The sequence below is a fragment of the Callithrix jacchus genome, chromosome 9 (assembly GCF_049354715.1).
Source record: "Callithrix jacchus isolate 240 chromosome 9, calJac240_pri, whole genome shotgun sequence".
Taxonomy (NCBI): Eukaryota; Metazoa; Chordata; class Mammalia; order Primates; family Cebidae; genus Callithrix; species Callithrix jacchus.
Window position 1 is genome coordinate 133,361,126 of NC_133510.1, and position 20,127 is coordinate 133,381,252.

Consider the following 20,127-nt stretch of genomic DNA (forward strand, 5'->3'; position numbering starts at 1 on the left):
TAGATGGATTTATCATTTCTACCAACATGGGTTCATGTCACCATTCTCCTTTTTTTTTTTTTTTTTTTTTGAGCTGCAGTTTTACTCTTGTTGCCCAGGCTAGAGTGCAATGGCATGAACTCTGCCTCCAGGTTTCAAGCAATTCTCCTGCCTCAGCTGCCCGAGTAGCTACAATTACAGGCACGTGCCACCATGCCTGGCTAATTTTTTGCATGTTTAGTAGAGACAAGGTTTCTCCATGTTGGTCAGGCTGGTCTCGAACTCCCTATCTCAGGTGATCTCCCTACCTCGGCCTCGCAAAGTGCTGGGATTACAGGCATGAGCCACTACACCCAGCCATGTCACCATTCTCTTTTATAGTGTTTCCACTTGGTATTATATATTGTAAACCTTATTCCATGCCAATTACCAAACAACTATGCCATTATTTTAAATGGCTTTAACATAGTCCATCGTTGATCAAATGAATCTTTCACTAGCAGATGTTCAGGCTCTTTCTTTCTTTTCTCCAAATATAAAGGGTCTTAACTATATACACAGCTATTGTGAGCTCGTGGGTTTGCATCACTAATGCTTCTGGTTCGAATTGTCAGATACCCTCGAAAGATTTTTTCTTCCATTTCTCCCAGTGCTAATGGCCTCTTACTTTTAATTTGCAAGGCTTTGCTCAGTAATGAGAATAAACGTCTTTTCATTTGTTAATTATTTGCTTTTCTACTTTTGAATTATTTGCTTGACTTTTGCCCATTTTTCTGCTGAAGTGTTTGCTTTTTCTTACCGATGTATCAAAGCTACTATGCATCATAAGTAATTTTCCTAGATTTCTTTGTCGCTTTATTTTGATTAAGGTCTTTTTGATACGGAATATATTTTATTTTGCATGGAGTTAAATCAGTTCATGTTTTTTCCATATTAGTTCTTTCTTCAGTGTCCTGAATATAAATTCTTCTAGTACCTGTATATTTTTCTGATGTTTTAACAATTTTATTCTTTGTGTTTACTAAGAAAAAAAAGGTGTAATGTTTTGTAGTTATAGGAAATATAATTTGAATTTTCCTAAAGTTTTATTCTATTATTTCAAAAGTATTATCTCAATTTGAAATGGTAACACATGCAAATATATTTCCATACTTAGTACCTGAATTTCTACTCAATTCCAATAATTTTTGCCACTGCATCAATAATGCATTGCTTTAATTTTATAATATCTACTTATTTTATAATTCAAATCATTCTTTTATTCATTCAATGATCTTTTTTTGCTTTGTTGTTGTTGTTGTTTGTTTCTTTTTTCTTTTGTTTTGTTTTGTTTTGAGACAGAGTTTTGCTCTTGTTGCCCAGACTGGAGTGCAATGGCACCATCTCGGCCCACCGCAACCTCCGCCTCCCAGGTTCAAGCAATTCTCCTGCCTCAGCCTCCCGAGTAGTGGGACTACAGGGACGCACAACCATGCCTGGCTAATTTTTTGTATTTTTAGTAGAGACAGGGTTTCTCCATGTTGGTCAGGCTGGTCTCCAACTGTTGACCTCAGGTGATCTGCCTGCCTTGGCCTCCCGAAGTGCTGGGATTACAGCCGTGAGCCACTGCGCCCAGCTTCATTCAACAATCTTTATTAGCACCTACAATGTGCTAAGCTCTACGCTAGACCCTAGGGGAAGATGAGGGGAAGTGAGCCCTCTTCATTATTCTTCTCTTAAATATTTGTATTACCCGCGGGCATGTATTTTTAAGGTGAAGTTTAAACTCGTTTTGTCAGATAATAGTCTCTTGGGACTTTTTAATACTAAATTGTGTTGCCTCTATTAATTTGGATATGACTGAGAACTTTATTCAGTGTTCCTAGAGAATGTGGAAATCTACTCGGCTGCTTTCACGTGTGCTTCAGAAAAGTGTTTGGTTCTCTTCCTGCGTTTGCGTTATTTCAAAGTTGAGTATTGTGTATTTATTACACAGATTTATAAATTTTTTTTTTTTTTTGAGATGGAGTTTTGCTCTTGTTACCCAGGCTGGAGTGCAATGGCGTGATCTCAGCTCACCGCAACCTCCGCCTCCTGGGTTCAGGCAATTCTCCTGCCTCAGCCTCCTGAGTAGCTGGGATTACAGGCACGCGCCACCATGCCCAGCTAATTTTTTGTATTTTTAGTAGAGACGGTGTTTCACCATGTTGACCAGGATGGTCTCGATCTCTTGACCTCGTGATCCACCCGCCTCGGCCTCCCAAAGTGCTGGGATTACAGGCTTGAGCCACCGCGCCCGGCCAGATTTATAAATTCTTTTGGTTTCTTTACTCATTGATTTATTTCAATGTCTTTCTCCTTTTTATTGCAATTGGCTTTCTTATTTGCACATATGCTCCATTTTATAATTGTATATTCCTTGGCAATATGTGTGTGTGTACATGATTCTGGTATCCTATTTGGTTATATTTAAGTCAATTCTTGACTTAAATATGTCTTTCATTCTTTCTTCTCTGAGCTTGCTTTTTTAAAAATATTGAACTTATTTAAGGTGATACAAATGTTTATGAGAAGAGCATATCCTATAAGTTTTAGTATTTTGTAATTGTTTTTCTTTCTTTCTTGTTTTTGAGACAGAGTCTTGTTCTGTCACCAGGCGGGAGTGCAGTGGTGCAACCTCAGATCACTGTAACCTCCATGTCCCAGGTTTGAGTGATTCCCCATCTCAGCCTCCTGAGTAGCTGGGACTATAGACACCTGCCACCATGCCCGGTAATTTTTTTTTTTTTTTTTTTTTTTGTATTTTAGTAGAGATGGGGTTTCACCATGGCCAGGATGGTCTCAATCTCCCGATCTTGTGATTTGTCCACCTCAGCTTCCCAAAGTGCTGGGATTACAGGCCTGCCCCACTGTGCCCGGCCATAATTGTTTTTCCTACATCTATAATTGAAATGTCTATTTCCTGTTTACTTAGGAGACCTTTAGAAGGTGAATTTTTAATGTTAGAAAACTGAGCTTCTCATTTAAACTTTCCTAAGTATGCTTCTGCCGTGATCAGAAAGCATGGCCCCCGGCCGTGGGCCTGCTGGAAGATTCTTGGGTCTAATCTATTGTTTTTGCAGGTGGTCCCCAGGTGGCTTAATAAAGGATGTTTGCTGGAGGGTACAAAGCTGTGACAATGGGCTGTGGTCAGGCTGAGTTTTAAGCACTAGGTGTTTTCTCCTTTCCCGTCTTTTAGGGCTCCCCAGGGAAGTTTGGAAAAGTTTCTGGGGCCTGTGCCAGATACTGAACAAAAGGCTTAGCAGAAGGAAGCAGAAATGGCTTTGTCTGTGGCATGGCTCTCTGCATCCCGGCAGCGCCTTAATGAGAAAGTGGGAGCCAGCAGCCAGGGAGTGTGAATGAAAGCACCAGCGTAGTCACATACTACTCTCACCGGAGCAGCTGCTGCCATTGAGACACCTGCAACCACGAGCTGCCGTCCTTCCAGGGAGTGACTATGTGATGAGGCTGATAGTGGCTGTCATGGGGCATCTCATGGGGATCCTCTGGACAGAGCTCTCCACCTGTTATAAAGGAGAGTCAGAAGTGACTGATCATGTGTGTGTGAATGCACACGAGTGCATGGGTATGTTTGTATATATGTGTATGTATGCATGTGTGTATGTGTTGATGTGGGTGATGTGTATGTACACATGTATGTGATGTATACATGCGTGTGTGTACTGTGCTAGTGCCATCTATAGATGTGTAGTATATGTTTGTATTTATGTACATGTGTGTGTTTATGTATATGGTGTATGTGTAAATGCATACATGTGTGTATGTGTGCATGTATAAGGTGTGATGTATGTGTGTGTGTTTATATGTATTTATGTGTATATGGTACATATATATGCATGTACGTGTGTGTTTATATGGTGTATGTGTAAATGCATGCATGTGTGTATGTGTGCATGTATAAGGTGTGATGTATGTGTGTGTTTATATGTATTTATGTGTATATGGTACATATATATGCATGTACATGTGTGTGTTTATGTATATGGTGTATGTGTAAATGCATACATGTGTGTATGTGTGCATGTATAAGGTGTGATGTATGTGTGTGTGTTTATATGTATTTATGTGTATATGGTACATATATATGCATGTACATGTGTGTGTTTATGTATATGGTGTATGTGTAAATGCATGTGTGTGTGCATGTATAAGGTGTGATGTGTGTGTTTATATGTATTTATGTGTATATGGTACATATATATGCATGTACATGTGTGTGTTTATATATATGGTGCATGTGTAAATGCATGCATGTGTGTATGTGTGCATGTATAAGGTGTGATGTATGTGTGTGTGTTTATATGTATTTATGTGTATATGGTACATATATATGGATGTACATGTGTGTGTTTATATATATGGTGCATGTGTAAATGCATGCATGTGTGTATGTGTGCATGTATAAGGTGTGATGTATGTGTGTGTGTTTATATGTATTTATGTGTATATGGTACATATATATGCATGTACATGTGTGTGTGAAAGTGAGTGTGTATGTATGAGTTTATATGTGTGTGTATGTGTTCATGTGTGTATATGGTGGTATGTAATGCATGTGTGCATTGTGTGTGTACATGTATATAGTGTAAATGTGTGTGTGTGATTATGTGTGTATGTGTATATGAGGTTAGTAGTGGTGGTATTATAAGCAGAGTAATTAGAATCAAAGGGTCTCTGGAGCCCCTGGACACAGACTGGCACTTCTCAAACTTTGGGCCATGGGACCCTTTTACAATTGTGGTAATTACTGGGGATCCCAAAGAGCTTTTGTTCATGGACAGCATGTCACATGCCTTGTTAGAATTTAACACTGAGAGTTTTGAAGATACTCATTTAAAGATAGTGCAAATGATCCCTTTGCATGTTATCACAAATAACGTCTTCTTCATGAAGACTAACTATACTTGCCAAAGCAAAAGTGTAAGAAGAGCGGCCTCGTTTCCAGTGTGTGCCAGCTTCCTTCACATCTGGCGTCATCAAAGACAACTGGATTTCATCTCTGCATCTGCGGTGTTATCTCACGTCACGTGGCCTCTAGAAAATTCTGCTGCACTCCTGGAAGAAGGAGAGTGAAAATGCATCTAAGATCCCACAAAATGGTCTTGGGGGCCTCCAGGGGGTCCCCAGCCCACCCTTTGAGAACCTCTTTTATTTTTTATATTTTAAATGTTTTCCCAATTATTTTGACATAATGTTGGTGATGCTGGAGGAAGAGCCAACGATCTGTCAGATTTTCATAAACAACAAGGGATGAAGTATCGCAGCCACGCAGCATGGCCTGGGCGGGGGTGGCTCAGAAACAAAGCGGGACTTGGCAGAGACCCGGAGTCACACGCAGCCAGCACAGACAGGCCCAGGGCTCTGTCCATGCTCCTGGGAGTAAGCAGCGGGTCCGGGGCCATTCTTGCTTTTTCCTGTATTTCAGTGAGGATACAAGCAAGGCTGCTGAAGGAGACAGCACAGGACAAGGACAGAAACATCTGACGTCATTGTTTCTCCCGCCTGTAATATATGGAGGGGCGCGGGCCAGGGCTGGCAGGTTCCTCTGCTCCAGGAGGCCGTCCAGGGACCCAGGTTCCCACCATGTTGCTGCCCCTCCATTCCCTGGCGAGCCACTCTTGCCCACCTGAGGTAGCTGTTCCACCAGGACCCTGGGCATTACACCTGCAGGAAGTGGGACGGGAAATAGAGGGCACAGGGTGGAGAAGCTCCTCCTCAAAGGAGGACTCCAGGGTGCTGCTCGCCTCCCTCTGTGTCCCTGCACGAGGCTGCCAGGGAGATTGCGGCTGCAGGCTCTAGCTAGGCATTCTTCTCACACTCAGGAGGTTCTGTTCCTATAAAGAAGGGAATGACCAATTCTGGGAAAGTCTCTGGCACATCCTGGGACCCTCTATGTCTTGGTCATTCCACGAGCTTGTTCTTCTTCTTTTTTTTTGTTTATACAGAATCTTGCTCTGTCTCCCAGGCTGGAGTACAGTGGTGCAATCTCGGCTCACTGCAACCTCCGCCTCCTGGGTTCAAATGGGTTTCCTGCCTCAGCCTCCCTAGTAGCCACCACCATGCCTGGCTAATTTTTATATTTTTAGTAGAGATGGGGTTTCAGCATGTTGGCCAGGCTGGTCTCGAGCTCGTGACCTCAGGTGATCCACCCACCTCAGCCTCCCAAAGTGCTGGGATGACAGGTATGAGCCACTGCGCTCAGCCTGTCTTTGTCCTCTTTACCTTAGTCCTCGGGAACTGGCCCCGGAACAGGCAAGGGTAAAGGATATGGGTGCTCTGTCTTTGGAGAGACATAATTTCCTTGGCAGTATTCCTCTTTAGATGACTTTATCAGGAGTAGCTAGACAAATCTGACTGTTCAATAAGCATCTTCTACTTTTCTCAGTGGACAAAGGATTTCAATTTGTTGTTTTTCAATGTCTGCTTTGTTTGGATTCATTTTATTTTGTCTCTGTGACCTTTGACCTGGTATAGGTAAAATATCGATTCCGGTGTAGTCAATTTCTTGTAAACCAACACAGCATGCCGTCGTGAAAGCCAAGCCAAGCAAAACCCCAAACAAAACAATATAAAAATATCCCCTCCAGACCCCATAGAGTCGCATTTGAAATCCCGGTGGGGGGGCTGAGGTGACTTCCATTTCGCTGTATTGTGTGGACTGACCAGCATCTCACATCTGGGAGCTTTCCCTGCCGGCGGTGGCTCCCAGGGTCCTGTGCAGGGGAATAGCTGGGTGCATACAATACCATGGGATCCTCGGGCTATTTTTGTCACAATGAATCGGCGGGAGGCAGCTGCTTTATCCTGACCCACTTCCTTCTCACAAGTGCGCTGGCAGCCAGAAGAAAGCGTGGGGAAGGATTTTCTATCAGCATCCAGCTCGCTTCCCCTCTTCCCCGTGACTGTCCAGGGGTGGGGGAGAAGCTGCCTGGCTTACACTTGCATTTCGGGACATATTACAGATACTCCCCACACCTGAACGTCGTGCCCACCTGTTGGCTTCTGCAGGCACGCGCTCCTGGCCCCTCGAATCGTGTGTTGCCATCCATGTCCTCATCATCAGCTTAACTCCTTCAATGCAATATTCATTTCAGTTAGCAAGATACAGAATAACTGAGGACAGGGAGTTCAGGTGTTAAGAAAGAGGAAAGGCCGGGCACAGTGGCTCAGGCCTGGAATCCCAGCACTTTGGGAGGCCGAGGCAGGCGGATCACAAGGTCAAGACTTTGAGACCAACCTGGCCAACATGGTGAAACCCCATTTCTAGTAAAAATACGGAAATAAGCCAGGTGTGGTGGCGGGCAGCTGTAATCCCAGCTAGTTGGGAGGCTGAGGCAGGAGAATCACTTGGACCCAGGAGGCAGAGGTTGCAGTGAGCCAAGACCACGTCATTGAATTCCAGCCTGGGTGACAGAGACTCTGTCTCAAAAAAACAAAACAAAAACAAGAAAGAAAGAGGAGAGGGCTGGTCACAGTGGCTCACGCCTGGAATTCCAGCACTTTGGTAGGCTGAGGCAGGTGGATCACTTGAGGTCAGGAGTTAGAGACCAGCCTGACCAATATTGTAAAACCCCATCTCTACTAAAAATATAAAATGAGCCGGGTATGGTGGCGCACACCTACAGTCCCAGCTACTTGGGAGGCTGAGGCAGGAGAACCCAAGAGGCAGAGGTTGCAGTGAGCTGAGATCACACCATTGACTCCAGCCTGGGAGACAGAGTGAGTCTCAAAAAATAAATAAACAAAAAGAGGAAAGGAAGACAAGAAAAGGTGGCTAAGAATGAGTGTGGTGCTGTCTTCTCTAAACAGCCAGTCTTGGGGGTATGTAGCAGGAAACCTACGCATGCAGGAAAAATTAACACTGATAGAAATCTGGTATTTCAGTAATTTGTGGAAAGTGTAACCCCAGAAAACACGGGGAGCTAGAGGATGTGGAGCTCATGCCGCTATCTCTGCACAAAGCTGTATCCAACCTCTAAACACAGCCGCTTTCAAGAAATACTCAAGAGTCCGAAGTCTGTAACTCATCCGGGTCAGGGTTCTGAGCCCACATGATTGATAAGCTCTTCCAAATGCACGTTACCTTGTTTCAATGCTGACTATTGATGGTAACAGGAGAACTTTCCTAATGGGTTATTCGACCAGCTGTAAGATGGTCATTAGGCATACAGATCCTTCCTATTAGTTATTTCTCAAACTTTTTCTTTTTCTTTTTTTTTTTTTGAGTCAGGGTTTTGCTCTGTTGTCCAGGCTGGAAGGCAGTGGCATAGCTCACTGCAGCTTCAGTCTCCCAGGTTCAACCAAACCTCCCACCTCAGCCTCCTCAGGAGCTGGGACTACAGGCATACACCGGCATGCCTGGCTAATTTTTACATTTTCTGCAGAGAAGGGATTTTGCCATATTGCCCTGACCGGTCTAAAACTCCTGTGGTCAAGCGATCCTTCTGCCTTGGCCTCCCAAAGTGCTGGGATTATAGATGTGAGGCACCGCACCCTGCCTCAAAATTTTTCAATCAATGAGTTACTTCAGACAGCTAAAGAAGCCTCCCCACCTTACGCTCTGATTAAAAAATCATCATTGTCAGTGAGAAGGCTGATGCTTTTGATGTGTGCTTTAGTAAATATCACAAATAAATGATTAATTCAGGCCAGTACTGGAGGCGTGGAGACTATTGTAAACATGACCTTGGCAGCTGTGCTGAGGCGATGAGAAGACCCCTGGGTAGATCTGCACGTGATGGGAGGGAGCGTCACCCTGCGCTCTGTGGCAGACACCTGTCCTTGTCACATTGGGAGGTCTCCATCAGAGCCACAGTCCACGCAGCAGGGGTCCCCGGGTCCTGTCCTGCAGACGTGGGGGCATGTGTGCACCAAGATGAGAGGACAAGCGGGCTGGCTGCGTTGGTTTTTGTGGTAGCAAAGAACTGGGAAGAACGCAGACTTCCACAAGTGGGTGATGCACTGTTCTGTATCGGGGTGAAGCCATCAAAAGAAACGGACCGGCTGTGTGTGCTCTGGTGGGAAGGTCTCCAGGACACAAGTAAGGGACAAAGAGCAGAGAAGAATGTACATAAAGACAATTGTGTTTGTGCAAAAACAAAAAATGCTTATTTACTTGTACAAATACTCAGAATATTCTAGGTATTTTCCAAAATGGAAGGCCACACCTAGAAGTCTTGTGAACGGTTATTTTCCAGGACAGGGAGTGAGGAATGTGGCTTTGCGTCTTAATCTCTCTATTTTCTTTTATCTATCACTTTTGTAATATGGAAATACACAACTTGTAAATGAGGGGAAAAGCGGGAATCATATGTTACCAAAAGAACTTCGGAGGCAGCCAAGGAAGACGGAACATGACAAAGGTAGTGTGTGTTTCAAAAAGCCTCCTTCCATCCTAAGTGTACACTAATGTATTTACAAGTAAAATGATAGGATTCTGGTTTCAAAAACTCTGTGCATATATAAAAATTAGTTTTGCAGTGATTTAATAGGTAACTTTTTAAGATGACCAAATGACAAACAAAAATCTCTAGTTTCTTTATGAGGGGAGTAAGAAGTGCCATAACCTACAGGAGCAGGCAGCAGGTAAACTTGGGGGCGGGGGAGGCGTGAGGTCTGGGGAGTGCCATATTCCAGGGTCCCAGGTGCCTCAGGCCCGGCCCAGGGTCATGTGGGAGGGCCAGCCAGGTGTGGCCGTAGCTCCAAGTTTCAAACTCAGCATCCAGACACTGGGTGAGGCTGGGGTAGATGGAGGGCACCTGGGATGAAGAATGTGGGGAGGAGCCAGGAGCTGGGGTCACCCCCATCTACAGACCCCATGGCTCCATTCCTCACACATGTCTCCTGGGCCTCCTGCTCACCTCTCCTTGCAGGGCTCTGTCTCCTAGCGTGTAAATGCTGACAACTGATGCAGCTTTGTGAATGTGTGTGTCTGTGTGATACGAACCTGTGCACCTGTGTCTGCGTGTGTGATATGAACAAGTGCACCTGTCCATGTGTGTGATAGCGTGTGCACTTGTGTCCGCATGTGTGATATGAACGTGTGTGCCCATGTGTGTGATATGGATGTGTGCACTTGTGTTTGTATGTGTATGTGTATTAGCCTCTGTGTATGTGAGAGTGTGTTTGGGCATCTATGTGCATATATGAATGTGTGTGTGTGAATATGTGTGCCTGTGTTTGTGTCTGCGTGTGTGATATGAGTGTGTGTTTGTATCCCAGTATGAATGTGTGTGCATCTGTGTATCTGAGTGTGAGAGAGTGGGAGTGGGGCACATGTGTATATGTATGGGAGTGTGTATATGACTGTGTGCATGTTTTTGTGTAAGTGAGTATAAATTTGTGTGCCTGTGTCTATGTATGTGTGTGTGGGTATGTGAGTGTGAGAGTTTGGGCATATGTGTGTGAATGGTGCATGTGTGAGTGACTGTGTGTAAGACTGAATATGTTTGTGTATGTGAATGTGAGTGTGTGTGTGGGGGTGACAGGTAACACATCTGAAGGCAGTTGGGCCTGTAGTGATCTCTGTTTGTGTATGTGAGTGTGCATGTGTGAGAGTGTGAGCATTTTGTGAATGTGAGCATGTGTGTGTGTGTGTGTGTGTGTGTGTGTGTGGTGAAGGGTAACATATCTGAAGGCAATTAGGCCTGCAGTGATCTGTGTGATTTCTGATGTAAAAGAGCCAATGTGAGGGGTCTTCCCCAGCCACCCTGGCAGGTCTGCAGGTCGGCGAGCCACAGTCTCCTGGCGGCGGCCCCAGCCGCAGAGGGCTCCAGGCAGTTCAGAGCTTAAAACAGAGCCCAGTGATCCCATAATGAGAGGCTGAGGGAGAGTCACTCAAGACGACCTTGAAGTTGAGTTGTTTGTAGCTCAGGTCTCTTGGAAGCCTTCTTTGCTTGTAAATCCTCTCTTTCAACAGACAGTGAGTCTTCCTTTCATGGAGGCCCCTACCCCATTTGAGTTACTCATGTTTGCGCCACCTAATTGGATGCAAGTCCATTAAATAAACATATATATTATATGTTTAAATATATTTTTTATTAAATAGAGATATATATGTATACGTATTTAATATGCCTAGACTGGGAGCATGGTCCCAACGTTGAAACGCTTCTGTCACCTCTTATCTAATTTCAGACTTGAGGCACCTAGGCCTTTGCTTGGTAAACGTCAGGTGCAGAAAGGCCTGGAAGGAGAAAGGTGTATTCACTTTCAGGAGAGACCTGGACCTCAAGCAGATGTGGGGGAATCACAGCACAGCTTGCCGCAGGTAGGCCAGGCCCTGGGCCCTGTGCAGGAGGAAGATGCTGGGGTTTCATGCTCCATTCAGATTCATTTGCTTCCCAGTGTGTTTCCTGCTTTCTGCACCCCTCCTCCCCCCACAGCATGAGATGCAAGAGCTGCCAAGATGCCGTGGGTGTGCCCTGGGCCTGCTTTCAGACAGGGGTTCCCAAGCTTAAGCATCCAAACATCCCAGGGTGCTGGCTGGAACACAGGATGCCAGCCCCAGCCCAGAGCGCCTGGGTCAGGAGGTCTGGGAGGGACCCAGAAACGTACAGCTGCCATAAGAGCCCAGACGACGTTGGTGCCACAGGTCCACCAGCCACACACTCTGGGAGCTGCTGGTCTCGGGTGACGAGCCTGCATCTCAGATCACCCCAAGGACAGGCAGGCAGCTTCTGGCTTTCAGGAGGAGCAGTTTGGGTTTTGTGTCTCTTGCTTGTATGCAAAACATCCACATGATTAAGGTTTTTAAAAAATTGTGGCAAAATACCCAAAACACAGTAACACGAACTTTGCGGCCTTACCCCTTGTGAGTCTGGGGCTCAGTCACGTTGCACGCACACACGTGGCTGCACAACTATCACCTCCGTTCTGCGCCCCCACACTGTCCACGTGCACAGCCGAAGCTCTGTGCCCAGTTCACGCCGACCCCCATCCTCACCTCCCATCCCGTCCCGGAAGCCATCGTTCCACTTTCTGTCTATTTACACTTAATTAAGTCTATGGCTCACTGTGTTTTGGGCAAAGTGGTGGTGACTGAAACCTGAGGCTGATCCCACAGATGAGACGGACAGGTGACTGTGTTAAATTATGTGACAGTGCAGCAATCAAACAGCTGCCTCGTGAGAGAAGAGGGTGAAGAGGCTCAACCAGGTGGCTTCTCTTCCTGCTCCTCCTCTTTAACTCCAGGCTGGGAAAACGCTGTGGGCGGAGCCGCTTTGGGAAGGTAGAAAGCCTTTTACTCTCAGGTTGTTGAGTAAGAGGCTCCCGCTGCGACACTTGAAAGCCCAGTAGACGTGTCTGAATTTATAATACACTCTTGAAGTATTCATTCATAATCCTGAAGGGAATTTTCAAAGCCAGGAAGAGGATGGAGAATTTTGGGTGGCTCAGGTATGGGGGGAAAACTTCTAGATGGGCTGTTTGTTCAATGGTATTAAACAGACTTTTGGGAAGAGGGCGCCAGTAGCCACAGACACGGAAAACTCTCGGACACTTAATTCAGTTCGGCAGACATTTGTTGCCTGCTAAATGTCTCCGAAGCACAGAGGTGGTGGCAGAGAAGCCCTCCAAGGTGCACGGGGCTCAGTGATCAGAGTTAAAGGAACGTCAGGAACCAATGGTCCCGTCGTTCCATAGGGATGTAGGGGCCCCTCTGTGTGCAGGGACTCTGCTGAGCACAGGTGCCCAGCGGCTTCCCCAATGCAGTACAAAGGGGAGAGGCGCGCACTCAGTCATGAGGATAAGATCCTCCTCCTAGCCAGGGCTGCTGTGGTCAGGCTGTACTGGGAGTGGTTTCCTTACGTTCCATCACTGAAGAAGATCATTACAAAAGAGCATGATGTGTGACCGCTGGAAATATGTGTGAGGGTCTTATAAGGACATTGAAGGGGAATTCCCAACCCAGGCCGGGGAGGGTGGGATGGGATGGTGAGTGGAGATGGTGCTGGAGTGAAGTGGCAGAGATTGGAAAGGAAATTCCTAGGACCTAGGAGGAAATTCAGCTCACCCACGTGCATCCAGATAGCTGAATGAGCGTCCCTCCCTGCCAGGCACAGTCCCAGCCCCATGAATAAAGGACGGAATACAACCTACTCTCATGAGCTTCTGTTCTTGGTTGGGGGTGGGAGCAATAAACAGGGTTGGATGTAACACACAGGATATGTTAGTGAAAAGTGCTAAAACGACAAGCAGAACAGGAAAACCATGGTTGGGATACTGCAGTTTTTTTTTTTATCCCTCCCCACCCCCCCCACCCCCATTGTCTCTCCCTTACCCCGCTCAACTGCCCCCAGTGTGTGATGCTCCCCTCCCTGAATCCATGTGTTCTCATTATTCAACACCCACCTATGAGTGAGAACATGCGGTGTTTGATTTTCTGTTCTTGGGTCAGTTTGCTGAGAATGATGGTTTCCAGATTCATCCAAGTCCCTACAAAGGACACGAACTCATTGTTTTTTTATGGCTGCATAATATTCCATGGTGTATATGTGCCATATTTTCCCTGTCCAGTCTGTCATCGATGGGCATCTGGGTTGGTTCCAGGTCTTTGCTGTTATACACAGGGCTGCAATGAACATACATGTGCCTGTGTCTTTATAATAGAATGATTTATAGTCCTTTGGATATATACCCAGTAATGGGATTGCTGGGTCAAATGGAATTTCTATTTCTAGGTCCTTGAGAAATCGCTGCACTGTCTTCCACAATGGTTGAACTAATTTACACTCCCACCAGCAGTGTAAAAGTGTTCCTATTTCTCCACATCCTCTCCAGCATCTGTTGTCTCCAGATTTTTTAATGATCGCCCTTCTAACTGAGATGGTATCTCAGTGTGGTATTGATTTGCATTTCTCTAATGACCAGCGATGAGCATTTTTTCATATGTTTTTTGGCCTCATATATGTCCTCTTTTGAAAAGTGTTTGTTCATATCCTTCGCCCACTTTTGAATGGGGTTGTTTTTTCTTGTATATCTGTTTTAGTTCTTTGTAGATTCTGGATATTAGCCCTTTGTCAGATGGGTGGATTGCATTCCCTCGGTAACCTCAACCTCTCGGCCTCCAGAGCCTGGGAGATTTTGGGTGCCCTGGCGTCTCCTCCAGTCCTTGCCCTCTGCCCACTCCAATGGATGTGGTGTCTGTGACCTACCCAGATTCCTGGGCCATCCTCTCCCAGAAACAACTCCTGCCCAGCATCCGTTTGGCAGAGCCCCAGGCACACTTTCCGCCCCAGAGATAAAAATCGAACATCAAGGGAGTATGAAATTTCACAGAAGGGCGGGAGCGTGCTGATCCGGAATTGGCAGAATTGGCAGTGGAGGCCACGGGCAAGGCTAACGCCTGTTGTCACTGGACTGAGAACTAGGACAAATGGCCCTGTGTGTAAACTGGGGGATGACCTCATCTCCTGAGGGCACAGCTCTCCATCAGTGAATCCAAGGGGCTGGCTTAGGGGATCAACTGTGATGGCACCTTCACGTCCCAAACTCCCCAAGTTTACAAATGGGCAGGCAAGGGAGCATCTGACAGGTTTTCTGATTCCTTGTTTCTCTTTACATAAAGTGTTTTGCCCCATTGTGGCTTTTATTCCTCACCTTATCTGTTGAAATAGTTCCCAAATCTGTAATCCTTCTGCAAACCATAACAGTATGATGAATTCGACCAGAAAGAGAAAGCCGTGAGTTTATCACAGACATGTTGGCATTCATCCATGATGCAGCCTCTGTTCTGTCGCATGCTGGCCTCACTTGAGAGCTTTATTTCCTTATTCTCCCTGTGTGTAGTGGGGAAAATAAGAAAATAATGATCCCCACTGGTGTCCAGGTCCTGATTCACAGAACCAAAGACAGACAAAGGCAGTGGATCGGCTGACCTAAAGGAGCAAGAGGATCTGGGATTATCCAGATGGCGCTGATGTCATCACAGGGCCTTTAAATGGAAAGGAGGGCAAGGTTGGGGCGGGGGGAGGCAAGGTGGGGGGAGCCCAGGTGGAGGGGGGTGAAGTGTGGGGGGTGTGGTGGGGGGGCAAGGTGGAGGGGAGGTGAGGTCAGGGAACAAATGTCAGAGGATGTGATGTGAGGACCCTATCAGCCTTTGCTGGCCTGGAGATGGAGGAGGGGCCCCAACCCAAGAAAATACGAAAGTCTCTAGAAGCTGAACAAGCTGAGGAAACAGATCTTCGTCCTAAAGACTCTGCTGAAACTTTGAGTTTAGCAAGACCTGTGTTGGGCTTCCAACCTGCAGAACAGCAAGACAGTGAATCTGTGGGCCTGTTGTTGGTTGTTGGGCTTCCAACCTGCAGAACAGCAAGACAGTGAATCTGTGGGCCTGTTGTTGGTATTGTTGTTGCTGTTTTGAGATGGAGTTTTGTTCTTGTCATGGCGGGCTCATTGCAACCTCTGCCTCCCGGGTTCAAGTGATTCACCTGCCTCAGCCTCCCGAGTACCTGGAATCACAGGTGCATGTCACCACGCCCAACAAAGTTTTGTATTTTTAGTAGAGATGGGATTTCACCCTGCTGGCCAGGCTGACCTGCAGCTCCTGACCTCAGGTGCTCCACCCACCTCAGCCTCCCAAAGTGCTGAAATTACAGGCACGAACCATCGCGCCCAGCCAAGTGTTGTTTTAAGTGACTAAATTTGTGGTGACTTGTTACAGCATGGGTGGGAAACTGATGCAACAGTGATTATCGAGCCCCACCCAGAGCAATTAAACCAGTCTCTGGGCAGCAAGGTCTCCGGCAATGCAGAGGCTGCTTGTGAAATGATGCCGTGACGTTTATTTCATAACTACTCCCGACCTCCAATAAGCTCAGCAACCCGGTAGGAGCAGGTTTCCTTGCCTATAGAATGAAAGGTGGAGAAAATTCATCAACTGACCTTGTCTGAACTTCTACTGGGGGCCGGGACGGGTCAGACATGTGTGACAGAGAACTCACAAGGTTTCCTTCCATGCCAGGGTGTCTGTCTGTGACGGAGAGCTGGCTCTGACGCTGCACTGCCTACTCACATGACCGAATCACTTCCCTGCCACCCTCCATAAATGTAGGTGATACAACAATTCCAGGCAGATGAAAGCCCAGTGTGGAAGCCTTCATGCTACCAGAAGCAGCCACCTAGCTTCCTGTGGAATCAGTGAGGAGGGGAGTGCATTCCTTAGGGCCTCTTCCAGTGGCAATGGTGGTTGTATCACCTATGTTTATGGTGGGTGGGAGGGAAGCGATTCATTCACACGAGCAGGCAGTGCAGTATCAGAGCTGGCTTGGGGGCCAGCCCAAGCCAGCACTCTGGGGAGGCTGCTGCAAAGAGGGTCTTCCATATCCCAGCTCTGCTCACAAGCACAGACGCTCTCTTGGGCTCCAGGAAGACTCGAGACACCTAAAGCTCCTCCCCTGACAGCCTCAAGCCTCCAGCCCAGCAGGAAAGACAGGACCCTTTTCCCAGACATCCCAGAAAAAGCCACATGGCAGCTGATTGGGTCTAATCTTGTCCCACAACCGTCCCTAGATCAGTTACTGTGACCAGGAGGACACTCGTGGAGCCACGTCTAGTCCAATGGCCACACCTGAGACGGGGACAGGAAACATGGGCTGCAACTTGTATCTGGGTTGCAGACACAGGAGATGAGCTTGCAACCAGAATGAGCTTCTGAGGAAAACAGTCTGAGAGCTCTTCGATCTTGCTGAGCTTGAGGAGGCTGTGGCTCTCCTGACACCCCATGCCCGGGCCCACACATGGCTGGCATGCTGTCTGTCCACCACCTTCATGCTTCCTTCCAAGCTGGCCCTGTCACGCCCAGCCTGCTGTCAGCTGCAGAATCACGGTGAGGCCAGGAAGCTGTTTACAAAGGTGTGTGCTGTCAGGCCAGACTGGGGTGTGTCATGGGCCAGGTCAGTAGCAATGCAAAGTAGGTGGGGACATTTCTGTGATGTCATCTTGAACGTGTTCCCCAGAGGAAGTCCCATCCATAAAGCCAGATTCAAGAAGTTCTTATTTTTGAAGCTCACAGGACCCCGTCCGGCCTCTGAAAGTCTTAAACATCTGAAAGCTTAAAGTGCTACAGAGTGACTTCCCTGGAGGCAGAGGGTGAGATGGAGGTAGAATGCCACCTGATTTCCAAGAGGAGGCTGCCTGTGGCGAACCTCTGCAGAGAGGAGAGGCAGGGCAAGGGGGCAGGCAGAGGAAGCAGTCAGCCTCCCCCATGGGACCCAGGACACCCACGACCCACCCTGCAGAGCACTCTGGAGCTAGAGCTGTCCCTAGTTGGGTTGAGTTGAGTGGGTCTCTATATTCCCTCGTGGATCTGAACCTGGATCGTGGAATGTTTGTTGTTGTTTAATTATAGACGCTCTTTATATATAATGGATATTAATCCTTTATCAGACATAGGACTTTCAAATATTTCTCCCATTTTGTGAGTTGTGTTTTCACTGTATTAGCAAGCACCTTTGATCCATAAAAGGCTTTAATTTTTACATAGTCCTTGTTTTGTTTTGGGTGATGCTGTTACTCACATATCACATGCAGTACTGCAGGACAGGAAATCAGTACATCCTCCCAACCTGTAGCAAAGAAAAGGGCCTAAGCTCCAGGCCTGGGCTGGTCTGCATATTCTGTCCCTATGCACTGTGATTGGTTTGGAGATGGGCAAGGACCCAATTTGTCCCAATGAGGTTCAGCTCAGAACTTTTCTTAGAATGATGGGGGAGGAAGCTTTACTCACCTACCTCTGAGGCTAAGAGCCAGTTAGGAACTTCTGGAAGCCATCTGGTCACCAAAAGAGGAGGGCGTAATGGAGAGGAAGGCAGGGAGAGAGAAGGTATGCATGTCAGTGTGTGATTGACTGATTATGTGCATTGGTCATTGATAACTTACCCATGCCGCCTTACACCAACTTGAGTTTGCTTTCTTTCACTTGCAACAAAAAAAGCCATGATGGATAGAGAGCTTACTTTGGAAGCCTTTTACTGCCTCCTCCATTGAACAGATGAGGGAACTGAGGCCCGGGGAGGGGAGCTCACATAGCTGATAAATTTCATCAGGAACTATTAAAGGTCTCTTGCAAGAAGGATGCCTTTTCATATATTTGCATGGGCCTTCCTTGGGAGACAAGATCTTTGTCTCGATTTTGCTCTCACCCCCTGTTCTAGGAGAAGGGACAACTTGGGCTTCCTTGTTTCCAAAAAGAAAACTAAGGAAGAAATCACAGAGGGCCCCTGATGTAGTGTGGTTCTGGTGTCACCATCCAGATCTCACTTTGAATTGTAATTATCCCCACTGTTAAGGGCAGGGCCAGGTGGAGATAATTGAATCATGGCAGGGATTTGCCCCGTACTGGTCTCTTGGCAGTGAATAAGTCTCAGGAGATCTGATGGTTCTATGAATGGGAGTTCCCCTGCACAAGCTCTCTTGCCTGCCGCCATGTAAGATGTGACTTTGCTGCTCATTCACCTTCTGCCATGATTGTGAGGCTTCCCCAGCCACGTGGAACTGTGAGTCCATTACACCTTTTATAAATTACCCAATCTTGAGGATGTCTTTATGGGCAGCGTGAGGACAGGCTAATACAGCCCACAAGTCAGTAAGGAAACCAGGTTCTATACAAAAGACCAAACAAAATTCATAGCTGAAACTTATCCTGAAACAATTTTCAGGGTTCAGAGAAATAAAACAAGGTTTAGACATTTTTTGACAAATTTATATGGGGTGGAAAGTGAAAGGTTCCTTCACATGCTAACATATTTCTTTATATCCTTGCAGAATTTTTCCCTTGTTTATTTAAAAAAGGCAACATAATATCCTTATTTTTGGGCAACTTGCTTTAAAAGAAAAGTTAACAATATACTGTGACTGTTTCTCCAGGGCAGAATATGCAAGATGAACTTCATTCTTTTTAATAGGTCCATATTTTAATTTCACTCGGTGAACACCAAGGCTGTTTTGATTTTGGTTATTACAAACTATTCTGCACATACATCCTTAGGCATAGAAAACTATAAATCTGGGGTTAGGTACAGAATCACTTCCAAAAGTAAGAGGTCTAGACAGAGATTCATTGGCCTGATTGCAAACTCTCTCTTGTGCTGTTGAGTGACCTGTGTGGGCGTCTCTCAATATATTTATTGTTTGGGGATTTTTGGTATCTACTAAAATAGGTCCTCCTCATATTTCCTATTTGAACGTATTTTTAGCTATTGCCTTGCATTTTTCTCTTCAAGTAACCTTTAATAAATATGACATGTTAGTAAATGCTTCATTAAATATTGATTGTGTATACCCTACATGTATTAATTTATGCCTTCATGCTGTTGAGTTTTCTTTTCTCCCTTTCAGTATAGACTTGGAATTTCCTTCAGAGAGAGACTGAATACATGGGTGACAGTTTCGTTTCTCCTTCTCACTGTTTGTCACGATGACCTTCTTCCTCACCTTGCTGAATTAGGCAGCCAGCCCGGGACAGTGTTGAATGTCCCTGGTCCCAGCAGATATCACTTGTTGCTCTTTAATTGTAACTGCCTTTCATGTTCCAACAATTTCATGTTTCTAGTTCTTGCTATATATGTCTTACTATGTTAGCACTTCCTTCTGTCAACAGCCAAGAGAAAACAGTAATAATTATCAAGTTTCCTTAGCGTTTTTGCCATTTAATGACTGAATCATAGTTTTCATCCTTTTACCTATTTTAGCAGTTAGCCTTCAATAGAATGCCCAATAAATACTTACCTGGCAGGGGAGATGCCAGGATCACGAAGGTGGTTTTCCCGGGGCGAGGCTTATCCATTGCACTCCGGATGCGCAGACCCCTGTGATTTCCCCAAACGTGGGAAACTTGACTGCATGATTTGTGGTAGTGGGGGGCTGCGTTCACACTCTCCCTTGGCCTCTTATTAAAAAAATTAATAAAATAAAATAAAATAAACATTAATTCTCAAATCCAGGCACTCACACCCATGAAGCCCCCTTCCTCATCATGTAGGGCTGACCCATGTAATCAGTAGATGATTGTGGAATGACAAAGCACGAATTCCAAAGCTAAGCTGCAAAATATCTCAAAGGACTTGCTGTGGGGGAATTAGCTGCCATGTTGTGAGGATCCTCAAAGTGCCA

The 20,127-nt window shown here is 46.1% G+C and overlaps 1 non-coding gene across 1 annotated transcript; it reads left to right on the forward strand.

Moving 5' to 3' along the window:
* Positions 1 to 19,735: 19,735 nt before the first annotated feature.
* LOC118144738 (U1 spliceosomal RNA) lies at positions 19,736 to 19,899 on the forward strand. The gene has a single exon (XR_004729477.1). It is a non-coding gene; the product is annotated as a U1 spliceosomal RNA (small nuclear RNA).
* Positions 19,900 to 20,127: the final 228 nt, after the last annotated feature.